The sequence below is a fragment of the Heliangelus exortis genome, chromosome 18 (assembly GCF_036169615.1).
Source record: "Heliangelus exortis chromosome 18, bHelExo1.hap1, whole genome shotgun sequence".
In the NCBI taxonomy this organism is placed as follows: Eukaryota; Metazoa; Chordata; class Aves; order Apodiformes; family Trochilidae; genus Heliangelus; species Heliangelus exortis.
Window position 1 is genome coordinate 13,879,447 of NC_092439.1, and position 13,206 is coordinate 13,892,652.

General features: G+C 41.3%; 1 long non-coding RNA gene across 1 annotated transcript; it reads left to right on the forward strand.

The window, feature by feature from the left end:
* Positions 1 to 5,279: 5,279 nt before the first annotated feature.
* LOC139804397 (uncharacterized) lies at positions 5,280 to 11,268 on the forward strand. The gene is made up of 2 exons (XR_011729370.1): positions 5,280 to 6,859; positions 11,230 to 11,268. It is a non-coding gene; the product is annotated as an uncharacterized lncRNA (long non-coding RNA).
* Positions 11,269 to 13,206: the final 1,938 nt, after the last annotated feature.

The following is a 13,206-nucleotide window of genomic DNA, read 5'->3' on the forward strand; positions in this document are numbered from 1 at the left end:
TTGTTCTTGAATCCCTCTGGGCCTCATCAGACTTCCATGGCTCCAGCTGGAGCAGGAAATCTCAGATGCAGAGTTGGCTGGGAGGTCTGGAGGATTTCAGGGCCCATCAGTGCCAGAGATAAAGAAATTGAACATCTCTGCTTTGTCCACACTGCAATTTGTGAGGTGATTCAACCTCATCAAATCACGGATCCATGTTACAACCTCTGCTCCTCCTCCTTTTGCTGGCAACAGAATTTTAAAGCCCTTTTTGTTGTCCCTCACAGGCCTGGCCCCCTTGAACTCTAATTGAGCTTTGGCAAACAGCATCCCTGTGGTCCTCCCATGCTGCCTTCCCCTGCCTCCCATATCCATATCCCTGCCTTTTCCACCCAAGCTCCTCAGCCCAGCCACCCCCCTGCCCCCTGTAGCTAGAATGGTACCCAGGAAAATCATTTATTTCTGAGAAAAAAATGTGGATTCATTCCAGCAGAAAAGCCATCCTTAAGAGGTAATGTAAGAGGAGATGTGTGTTCTAAACAGGATGAATTAATGTTTCTACCTCGATTACTTGTCTCTGAATTTTTATTTTTTTTTTCTCAACAGAGCCAAGATACTGCAGTGGGAAGTGGAAGGTGCCTTGTGCTGCTAGGATTTGGGGAATCAGCTGCAGTAGATGGCCAGGCCTGTGGTTTCTGGCTATTTTTCCTTCAATGAAAAAGCTACTTAGAGTTTGGAAGTAAGTGTGTATCAACAGGGACTTGGTTTTATGATTACCTTGAGGCTGACAATTCATTTTGTTTCAAGTGAGCTAAAGGAGAAATCTTGAAGATTTATGCTAATGATGAAGAAAAATTTATAGTACAGCAACCAGACTTGTGTCAGGAGATGATTCCTACAGCTCTGTCACAAGCAGCAGAATGGCCTCTGGTAACTTCCTCATAGCTTTGGTGTCTCTAACTTCATTACTATATGCAAGAAAAAGACAAATCAATTCTAGACAAAACCTTTTTTAATTCAGAAGCCAATTTTTACATCAGCAGAAATTATTCTCAGTGTAGCCTTTCCTAACATAAATAAATCATCAAGCCAACCAATCTACCAAGGAGATGCCAGGAATTCCTCAGACTGATTTATTTTCCCACTTGCAAGCCTACTAATCCTTCAGCTCTTAAAGTTATTGGACAGGAAAGAAATGCAAGAGATCATCTAAATTATTCTCTTGTTCACAGCAAGATCAGCTGCTCACAAACTGTATCTGAAGATTGCTTTTTTTTTTTTTAAGACCTCCAGTTTTAAACTCTTCACAACCCCTCCAGCAAGCTACTCAGTAAGTGCTTCATTGTCCTTTACTATTAGAAAGCATTTTCCTGATACAGAACTGAAATTTTCTTTCTGCCTTTCCTACCAAGCACTTATTTTTTTGACCATGAACTAATTTTGACCATGGAATAATGCTCAGACCTTTGCTGTTATGAAACCAGTACATTTCAGCTCCAATCTCAATCTCACAAGCCTCTTTAGATTGTTTGCTTAGAAGTAAGAATCTAAAAAAAATGGGTTTGATTTTAAAATAATAATAAGCAGAAAATATTAGGGCTGTTTGTTCTTAATGCTTCAGTTATCTAATTTTTGCTGAAAGCACAGGACAGTGATAAAGCAGAGAAGATTGCTCTGTACACAAGTAATAAGAAGGCTAAATGGCCACAAGGTGGTAATGCTGCTCTACATGAAAAATCTCAAGCACGTTTAACAGGACAGCTTTAAATCAATCCAAATGTCTCATCTGCTTGGGCCCATAATTACAAAAATCAGTAGTGCCTGATAAACTATGAAGTGAAAAGAAAGAATAAAAAACGTTGTGTGCTGGTGAACAGGAATGCAGCAGCTGAGGGCTGGATACCTACTCCAGGTTGTTATTAAAAATGTCACTGTGTTAGTATGAAAAAAAAGAAGAGCATCATTGGAGGTAATAAAACCAAAAGGGTCTTGTGCAGTGCTGGTCTGGATACTTTACCAATGCTTTAGAGAGAAGCAGCAGGGCAAAAAAACTCAGAAGTTTTTACACTCTGAAGAGGAAAACTTACAGTACAGTTCCCTCTTTGGAAAACAATCTTGTCAAGAAGTAATGAGGCACCTTCTGAAGCATCTTTCTGAGAGTGCAAGTTTCACATTGCAAATAAGTTTTCTCATAAATCTGTTCTCAAGTGACTGCCTGAGAATATTTTCTTTATTTTAGCTACTCAAGGCAGCTAAAATGCCTTCCTAGTCAATGCACGGAAAAAAGATATATACAGAAAAAAAGAAAATACATAGAGAAAATAAAAATTATTCCTTTTCTGCTTTTGGAAAGTGTCAGCCTGAGTGACTGTGATCATGTTGAGGTGGTTTCAACAGCCTGGGGCTGCAAATGCCTGTACCACTTCAGAGGCACTTGGCCATTTATTGCTGGGCTCCTTAGAAAGGTCAGTGCAAAACCTTATATGTGGGGGTTTGAGGGACATTTTTACATAAGCCACGTGGGAGAAATAAGTGCCCAGGGGTATACAGCTCCCAGGGCTGTGCTGAAGCAAGATTTTAAGACAGAAATTTCAATAATTTAAATGTATTTGTATTTAATTATTAAAAAAAATATAAATAAAAAATAGTACGTAGCAGAGAGCAGACTCCAATGTGATCAGTGAGCATTGCAAGAGAAAAAAAAAAAAAAAAAAGTGAAAACATGCAGTTATTGGCTGCTTCTGTGTGACTTGATCAGCTACATGCAGCCAGTTCTTATTTAGAGCAATAATACATCATACCACATAACACTGTGCCAACCCATTTGCACAGCTCTGAGGTGCTGAAAACATTGTGAGCACAGCCAAAAATCCCAGGCTGCAGCATCTGGGGTTGATGATCTGGATGAGAGAATCTCTGTAAAAGAGAGAACCTACTTGTAAATATTATCCAGGGGATAATAGATAAAGCTATAAAAGGAGAACAGATACTACTGAAACTTTTGGGTTGTCACCTTTCTGCATGCATTGCTAAATGTGCTCACCTTGTATCTTTCTCTCCCTCATTATCCCTAATAATGGGATCCAAGCAAAAGGCACCTAGGAACAGAGAAATTCCTGAGGTCACCTAATTTCTCTCTATCAAATCAGAAACACAGCGAACCTCGAAGTTCAATGGTAGATGAGCTCCATAACCCAGCTTCTGAGATCCTAGGGTTCCATTTCAGTGTTGGTACAAAACCAGTTACTCCAGTACTGTGCCAGTTTAAATTTAGAGCAATAACTGGCCTGTCTTCCCTGTAATTTTTCAGGCCTTTCCTAAATTCTGTTTAACAACAACAGGAACTTTTAACTGAGAAAAGAAATACAAAATTGGATTCTGTCTTCTTCATCTTAAAATAAAAACATCTTCAAACCAGCTGGGCACCAAGAACTAAAGTTTAAAAGAGGCAAATGAAACTGGCATCCATCAGAATGCCCTCTGTAAAGTCAGAAAAGGAGCAGCCTTGAGGCATAGTCAGCAGTGTTTAACAGCTGGAAATTCAAAGAGAAAAACCTGTTCATGCAGTCAGAAACAAATCTCATTCTTTCAGGCTGTGCTCCTAAATATACAACAAACAGGAAAGAAGGAATCTTGGAGATCCTATAACTTCCTTGTCCCTTAGTCTTATTTTCCTCTGCACAAAATATTTTGCTGTAACCCTTAGCTTCATCATATGACTCTATTTAAAAAGCACCATTTCTGGCAAATGTTCTGAGGGTGCTCTCAATCCCACTGCTCAGATCTCCAACAAAGATGCTGAACAGCACTGGGCCCCACACCACTCATCACTGGGAATATGGAGCCATTCTCTGTAGTTCTTTGAGTGTGATCAGCCAATTCCTTATCCTTACATAAAGATGTTTGGAAAGGGCAGGTTAGCATGACTTGGCTAAGTGTATTGTACAGAGAAATGAGCTTTCATATGAAATATCCTGGTAGAGCTGTGCTAGCCATATACAGGGGTTGGGTAATTCCATCACAAAGCCTACTGAGAAAAACATTTAACTTTATTTCTGCAGTGGCAGATGAGGCAGGGCTTATTTTGCCTATTTATTTGCTAAATAAATGTTAGCTGTCTAGTTCAAGCCACTTGTCCAATTTTCTTCTCCAGGAAGAAGATGATGTATGACACTCTAAGATGAGAGAGAGGAAAAAAACTATGTCCAGAATCAGTTAATATTCTTTGGAGGCCTCTCTCTTGCTCTTCCTCTCCTTCTTTATTGATAGTGGAAAGAGCCTGTGCAATAAGCTTAATATAAATGTCTGACCATAGGCATTTCTAAAGTCAGGAAGGCTGAATCTCAGTCTACAAGCACAGAAAGCTGTACAGGACTGTGAGATCTTTTGTCCCATGGTGATGGGCAGAACCCAGGGGCCATATAATTTCTAAACAAGAAATTTAAACAATTTGATCTAATAAATTGCCTGACAATGCAAATCTCAGCTCAGGGTTACTGCAATAAATTTCAGGGCAGACTAAGCCAGGCCTGGGCCAGAGCTTTGCCTTTTAGAGTCAGCATTGAGCTTGGGTAGCAAGCAGCAGCACAATTATTCCTCTGCCCAGATCCAGTCTCCCTCTTACACACAGCACACTAAAACCTGTTGTCTTGAACTGGATGCTGGGTGATTTTCACAATTTTTTTGTTTCTCTCCTTTTTACTAGGTGGCAGGAGAGATGCCTCTGACAACGATGGACAGCACTGCAAAATCAGTCTGGAGGATTTCAGTGCATTTTTTTAAAAAGTCATTTTTACAGAAAGCATATACAGAATGTATCAGTACACCAGCTACAGACCTGAACAGAAGGAGGTCAGAACTTTTCAAAGTGGTCAGAATTATTCTGTCTCTGCTGCCTGTGACAATGCCACTTCATGTGTCCATATGACAAGTCCCCTCCTCACTGTCATCTGATTTCTGGTTTTACCTCCTGGCATCTCAGCCTCTTTACCCATGAGCAAGTTTCTGAGACCAGCCAGCCCTTACTAATGAACACTGAGAGAGGCTTTGACTCCAGAGCTGTGCCACAGAAAGAGGAGAAAGTCTCTGCCTGGGCATTTGTACCAACCTGGAGAGGGTCCAGAGAAGAGCCACGAGGATGATCAGAGGAGTGGAGCATCTGCCATGTGAGGAGAGGCTGAGAAGACTGGGGCTGTTCAGCCTTGAGAAAAGAAGATGGAGACCTTCTGACCATCTTCAGTACTTCAAGGGGCTAGAAAGAAGAGGGAGACTCCCAATTCCCAAAGACTCCCATGGACAGGACAAGGGGCAATGGGCACAAGGTGCTCCTGGGCAGATTCCCACTGGACACCAGAGGAAAACTTTTCACTCTGAGGAGAAGGGGTGGATTCCCCCACCTTGGGAAGTTTGAAGTCTCAGCTCGATGGGTGCTGAGGCAGCTCAGATCAACAATAATATGGGAAGGGTTGGAGCAGGGGATCCCTGAGGTCCCTTCCAGCCTGACAGTCTGGGATTCAGTGTATGGAAGGGATGTCACACCCCGGAGCAGGCTGCCCAGGGAGTGGTTGTGTGGCTGGCAGCTTGCACCCAGCAACCCAAACGTGGCACATTAGTGCAGCAGAAAGTAAAATCTGGATGGACTGGTGTATCATGCAAGACATTTTCATCAGCTCACACCCATGCACAAACTCCCAGTCTCAAATGACCCCGTGGAACCCTCTGTCTATGTCTCTTGACACTGCATAATACCTGAGGGGATTGGCTTTTCAGTATCCCTTCTGTACTAAACACTTGATATTGTATTAAAGAAAATGTGATTTGTCACGTTTCTGTCAAAGGCACAAAGGAAAGTGAAAATTAAAACACAAATTAAGTTCAATAGCATGAGGACTAATTAGAAGCTGACCCGAGGATTCAGGAGGTTGCCATGTGAACAAATTAATACCTAATTACTTCAGTATAAAAATAAGTCCATACCATCTTCTGTGGACAATTCAATTCAAAGAAAAAAAAAAAAGTCCCTTTTGCATAAAAAACCTGCTTCAAAGACAGACATCTCCTGCTTTCAATGTACAGAACACAAACTCATTCATGTATTTTGAATACATTTCCTCTACACTTGTTGAGGAACCTAAATGCAAAAGATCTTTTTCTCCCCTTTATAAACCAGGTATTTGTAGCTTCAAACCATCATTTGTTTCCATGCTCCTTTCAGATACAAAATCTCCTTCCATGGCACATCAGTAATAAAATTATACCTTAATGTTTCTCTTATTACAAAGAATTGAAGAATTACATGGCCTTTTACCAGCTTCTTTGCTAGGACCAAATACAGAGGGATGTTCTTCTAGCTACAGTAATTACCTTAATTTTGGAGGAACATAAGATTGCTGTGTAATTGGCTATTACTAATGCAATTACTCTAAAGAATTGGCTCACAGAGAGATGTGTCAGGGGTGCTTCTGCATCAGCACAGATTGAAGTAATTTAATAATGAGTCACATTTAGTCTCAGAAGTGGGTTATACTGAATGGCAAATATCCACACTATAATTAAGATTTAGGAAAGCATTATTTTGGGCCATGCTGGGATACCTACTGGGTTCTGAAAATTCACTGTACACATCTTTTTCCCAAATGTATTAGCAGTATTTCTGTAATTTTTATTCTAGTAGAGGTCCCACCTGGGATCAGGGCCCCATTCTGTTGGATCAGAGCCTGCTATTCCCTCCACTTCCCAAAATCCAACTCAGGGGTTGCTGAGGGATTCCAAACACCTGGCAGACCAAGGAAGAGAAGGGTGGAAGGAGGGACCTGTCCTGTGGCTCCCGTGAGTCCAAATTCAAGAAGGGAGTTTACACCATGCTTGAGTTTATTATTCAGTATTTACTCAGATATTTTCCTGCATCCAGGCCATGGAAACCCAGAGAATCTCTCAAGACCAGGCAGGAACCATGGAAGCTAAAACCTGAGAAGTGAACTCAGGTTCCTCTTTAGCTCCTCACCACATCACTGCTCTAAACAGAGCTTTGTGGCCTGGAATTAATTAGCAAATTTGTTAAGTACTGACACCTCTCCAAAGGCCTGACACAGCTTAATTAGTCAGTGACTAGGATCCAACCCAGCTAATTCTATGATTCTATGATTTTTAAAGAGAACCAGAATAAACAAAAAAGTTCCCTGAACTTATTAATCAAAAGGAATCCTCTCTCCTCTCAGCCTTTATTTGTCTAAACTAAACCAAATTCCTTTGGGCTCTGCAGAGGGACCTGGACAGCCTGGAGAGTTGGGCTGATCCCAAGGGGATGAGGTTCAACATTCCAAGTGCCGGGTCCTGCACTTTGGCCACAAGAACCCCATGGGGAGCTCCAGGCTGGGCACAGAGTGGCAGAAAGGGAGCTGGGAGTCTGGATTGCCAGGAAGCTGAAGAGGAGCCAGCAGTGTGCCCAGGTGGCCAAGAAGGCCAATGGCATCCTGGGCTGGCTCAGGAACAGCGTGGCCAGCAGGTCCAGGGAAGGGATTCTGCCCCTGGGCTCAGCCCTGGGGAGGCCACAGCTTGAGTCCTGTGTCCAGTTCTGGGCCCCTCAGCTCAGGAAGGAGATTGAGGTGCTGGAGCAGGTCCAGAGAAGAGCAAGGAGGCTGGGAAGGGATCCAGCACAAGTCCTGTGAGGAAGGGCTGAGGGAGCTGGGGGTGTTGAGGCTGGAGAAGAGGAGGCTCAGGGGAGACCTCATCACTCTCTCCAACTCCCTGAAAGGAGGTTGGAGCCAGGGGGGGGTTGGGCTCTGCTCCCAGGCAACTCTCAGCAAGACAAGAGGGCACAAGAGGTCTCAAGTTGTGCCAGGGGAGGTTTAGGTTGGACATTAGAAAGAATTTCTTTCTGGAGAGGGTGCTCAGCCATTGGAATGGGCTGCCCAGGGAAGGGGTGGATTCTCCATCCCTGGAGATATTTCCAAAGAGCCTGGATGTGGCACTCAGTGCCATGGGCTGGGAACCACGGGGGGAGTGGATCAAGGGTTGGACTTGATGAGCTCTGAGGTCCCTTCCAACCCAGCCCATTCTAGGATTCTATGATTTCTAAAGAGAACCAGAATAAACAATATTAAGTGTGCCACACTGCAACAGCTGGAATGAAAACCATTTGTGTACAGCTGCCTGAAGCTTGATCAGCTCAAGCCTCAGCATTTAAAGAGGGGAATTTTATATTTCTAGGAAGCTGAGCACACTGCCTGCATTTTGCCTCTGCTGTGAGGGTTCAGCATTAGAGGTTCTAAGACTGTCAGACCAAGCAGAAGAAATATTTTCCTTTTTTCTTTTTTTCAGAAGCCCTGAAGTATGATCCTAATGCAAGGGAAATAAGGCATAAGCTGCTGTCTCTCCTTTCAGAAGCCTTGTAAATACCAATATATACACACCCAAAGCCTTGTATCATGGTCATAATTTATTGTCTCCAGGGAATCTGTTTAATTATTCAAGTTTTGAACTTCTGTTTTTAAATAGCTTAGGATCCTGGCTCACACTATCCTGCCTGGAGGACCATTTCAGAACCTTACTCTTTGGTTAGGAAAAATTATTTTCCATCCCAGATTTAGTTGTTATGTATCCTTTATCTTTAACAGCTTCTATTCCCCTTCAATATTCATCCCCTGAATTTATTAATCAAAAGGAATCCTCTCTCCTCTCAGCCTTTATTTGTCTAAACAAAACCAAATTCCTTTGTTCTCTCCAGCTAAAGACAAACATTCCTCTGCCTTAATCATCCCAGAAACTTGAGAGCTGCATCTCTTCCAAATTAACTTTAGCATCCTTGAGCAGAGATGACCAGAACTGGACACAGCATTCCAAATGAAGATTTAGCAGCTTTTTGTAAAATAATAGAAACATTTTTCTCTCTCCAACAAATTTTTTTTTCCACTATTCTCTAGAACAGCATCAAGTTTTTCAAAGCTGCATGAAATGACCAAATACTGGTAGCTGGGAGTCACCTTTTGAGTTGCTGAATAATTCCCACTTATCTGCTTTCGTCCTGGTGCAAAACAAGTATAGAATTAGAAGCTTTTTCCTACAGCTTTTCTCCAGCCTGGGTCTCAGACCTCCATTTGCTTTCATGTTCCTCTGCATCCTGCTCCCTAGTAAAGTTGGGGCTCTTTTGACATTTTTTTATTCTTCTACCCAAATATATCAGCTTCTCAAAAGGACCAAGTGTTCTCTGAAGAGAGGATTCTCCTGTCAAAACGTTTCACAATTTTTTTAAATCTGTAGATTGAAAGGGAATCATTCAGTCCCTGAGACCCTTAAAAACAGGTGAATAAATTTGGTGACAAGTGCCCTCATCAAACAGAGACAAACTCCAAACCTGACCAATAGGAAAGGCAGCAGACAGCAACTTTCAATTTTTATGTAAAAATGTAAGGGACTGGATTGTATTATTTGTTTCACTGCTCTCATCTTATATTTAGAGAGAAATTCAGTACCTCTGAATGAGGTGTCACACACACCCCTGTAACATCCTGCAGCTGAACTCCGTGCTCATGAGCCAGGAGGGACCTCTGAGAGTGAAATTCTGATTTTCAGAGATTTCTCTGAAACCACCTTAATGTCACCTCTCTGCTCTGAAGATCTTGACAGCAGCTTCCCAGGCCTTAGGAGTCTGATTTAGTGGCAGGTAAAAAATGAAATAGAAAAACAAAGATATTTGATGAAAACATTTAAGTAACTTTGCAATTGTACCCATCCAAATAATCTCTGTATTTAGCTATTTTTCACAGATTAGTATTTCTTGTTATTTTGGGATTATTTTCAGGTGAGGTTGACACTTTGCAAAGTTAAGCTGACACTTTGGTCTGCAAGGTTAAAATGCAAGTAGGTTAAATGCAAGAATTATGAATCCATGGGCCTGCTTGTTTTTTTAATTCCTGCTTGTTTCCTCAGACACGTGGATGTCTTATACCTCAAAAAAATCATACTTTCAAATTCAGATTTGAACACATTATACAATACTCTAAGAAGAAAATAAGATCCATTACCAAGAACAGCACAATAGTTGCTATAAAGACAGCTGGCTATCCATGCTTCATCTCTAACTATCCTTTTCCTTTTTTTTTTTTTTTAATTTTTAAAAAAATTTATTTCTTGGGGCCAGGGTTTCATTAGCCAGACAAAGCAGCAGTGACTGAAGACAATTCTGCTTAGTTCTTCTTGCTCACATAAAGCCATTTGAAGAAGTTCCACTCATGAGGATCTAATTTCCAAGATACTTGTATGAAAAAGGTAAATTATCAACTTCTTTGCAAAGTGATTTCCCCCTAGTACAGTTCCTACAGGTTCCAGTTCTGGTCACATCTCAATTTTATCTTTACAGCTCTCAGCCTTAGACCTGCTCAGGGCTGGATATCTGACCCCTCAGGATATTTTTAACCTTTCCTATGAAACCAAACATTTCTTTAGTACAAAAGGAGTAAACTGAGTTAAAAACCTGATACTTACCTAAATACTACAGGAAGAAACCTCTGGCTGTGACAGTGTTGGTCTCAGTTTCACCCCTGACTGCAAGAAGCAGGTAAGAGCACAAAACTTATTTTAGCTTTCTTTATTAAATACATTTTGGACAGTTTGTCAAAATTATAGAAATTATAGAGATTATAGGAATTGCTCTGCTAGGCTTACCAACTGCTGCTTTGTATTTACCTTTTTTTTTGTTTGTTTTCAGTCTAGAATTACAGTCCCAGCCACCACAGAGCCTCAGAGTGTTTTTACAGATGGAGTTTATCCCATCTGCAATAGAAAAAAAAAATATTAAACCAACCTCTCTATAATAAAAAAGAAAATTTAAACTTCTTACCTCTAGCAGTTGTTTTTTTGTTCTTCCTTCAGTGTAACCCCCCCCCACATTTTAGTTCATTGTCATTTTTATCATAAAATTGATATGAACATTAATGTCTGTCTCATTTATACTTCAAAATTTATGCAGAAAATGCAGAACCTTTCCCTTTCCATGGCTGGGTGAAAGTCTCAGCATTTTATCTCTCATTTTTATCAGCAATGAGAGCCTAAGGATGCTGCTCAAAGTAGATTTATTCTTCATTCATTTTCCTTAGTATATTATTTGTATCTCCCTCCTGCACCTTTTATTTTTGGCTGTACAATTTCCTTATCTTTCCCATAAATTCTCTGTGATATTGTCCCCTTTCTTTATTATTTTTCAACCTTTCAGCTAGTCAAAATCTTGTATCTTCCAATACCTATGATTAACAGGTTAATTAACACAAGAAATTAAAGGATTTACTGGTTCAAGTGTAAATTTAAAATTTAAATTCTGTTTCTAGGGAGAACGTTTAATTTCTGCTAATGAAAAAATTCATTTTCTAGGGAGAATGTTTAATTTCTGCTAATAAAAATATACCTTCCCCTATGATTTAATCACATCCAAACCTAGACAGAAATCTCATCTTTCTTCCCATTTAGCAACAGACACCCAGCCCATCAATGAATCCAACTTTAATTATTGTGCAGCTATCTCTGTGCATAATATTTATGAATGAGAGCAAGACAAAGTATATTTTAGTGTAGGGTATTTACATTTTACATAGGACTTCCCAGATATGCTGTGAACAAATATTCTAGCTGCTTTTTATTTATTATATGCAGTCATCTGACTGCTGCAAGTTCAGAGCTTGTGACACTGATTTAGATATTTTGTAACTTTTTAACTCAGTGCTAGATGGGTAATTTTTGACATGCATGTGCTGTTAATTCTAAAGCACAATTTTTGTATGTCCTTTCATCTATAGACTTATTGGATTTTATTAAATGTTGGCAAACTGCTGCTTAGATTTTAAGACACCGAGATTTGGTGCTGTTACACGGCTTGTGAGACTTTTTGACTCATGAAAAGGTTGAAAAAGCAAAAAAATGAGGGAAAAATATACAAGTCCAACCAGAATGAAAACTCCAAATTCTTTGGCTTTGAAAGAATAATCACTGATTTGGGGGTTTTACACCATATCAGTGCTGCTTGAGCAAATGAGCACCAGCAGCCTGTAACCCCCCTGCTCCCCAGGTGCTGCTGGAGGCCCTTGGTCACTGTCCTGCTTTGGGCCAGGATAAAGGGGATTTTCTGTCTTGTCCTTTTGCTCTCAGCTCAGTCTCTTGTAAGCAGCTGCACTGCTGAAATTCACAGCAAGTTTCTCAGACAGTGTCTGCTTCTAGGACTGATCCCACTCCATGGTTATAGTTCCAGCCAGAGCCTGGGGTGCAGAGCCAAGGACACTGCTCAGCTCTGAGGAACATTTTACCCTCCAGGAGGAATAAAGAGGTCCCACCTGCAGCCTCCTTTGGGAAGGAAGGGACAAGAGAGATGCCAGAACTGACCAAACAGAGGATTCCATCCCATACACCTCATCCTCAGGAGAAATTGCAGGGATCACCAGGGTCAAGCCAGCTTCCAGCTTCCTGCCCTTCCTGCCTTTCCTGCTTCCCTTTCTTCACCCCTTCCCTGGTTGCTTCAGCATCCTGGGAGGATTCCATCCCTTCCTCTGCCTCTGCTCCTGATCCATCCCAGCCTGAATCTCTGTGTTCCTGCCTCCAGCTCCCAACTGCTGCTGACCCCAGGATTCCAGCCTGGACTGTCCCAGGGCTGCCCTGCAGCCTCAGTGGGGATGGGAGAGTTATTGGGGGAGAGGGGGAGGAACCTGGGATCAATTTTCCTGTAGATTTGGATAGATTCAGTCATTTTTCCTATTTCTCATTCCTGTTTCATTAAAGCTGTGTAGTTCAGTTTCCAACCCATCAGTCTCTCTCCCTTATTCTCTCTCCTTTCTTTATCAGGGAGGAGAGAGAGATTAATAGAGAGAGAGCAGCTGTTATTGGGTTTAATTGCCAGGACAGTGTTAAACCCTGACAGGTCACACAACCTGGTGATGATTGTGCAACCCCAAAGCTCTCTCAACCTTTCACAACAGGGTTGCATCACCTGCTTCTTATTTAAGAGTGTTTTGAAATTCAGTGTTATTAAAACAATTCCAGTGGTGTTAGGCACACGGGCCAAACACATGTTAATTATATTTGGAAACCTGTAAATTAACTCACAAAATAAAGTGCTTGTCAGGCCCATGGAGAGCTCGATTGCACTGGTGCTAAGAAACCCTAAAAGCACACCACAGCATCTGGGCATCACGACTACCAAGATATAAATAGGTAAAACATTCTTACAGAAATGTAGGGTTTTTTTAA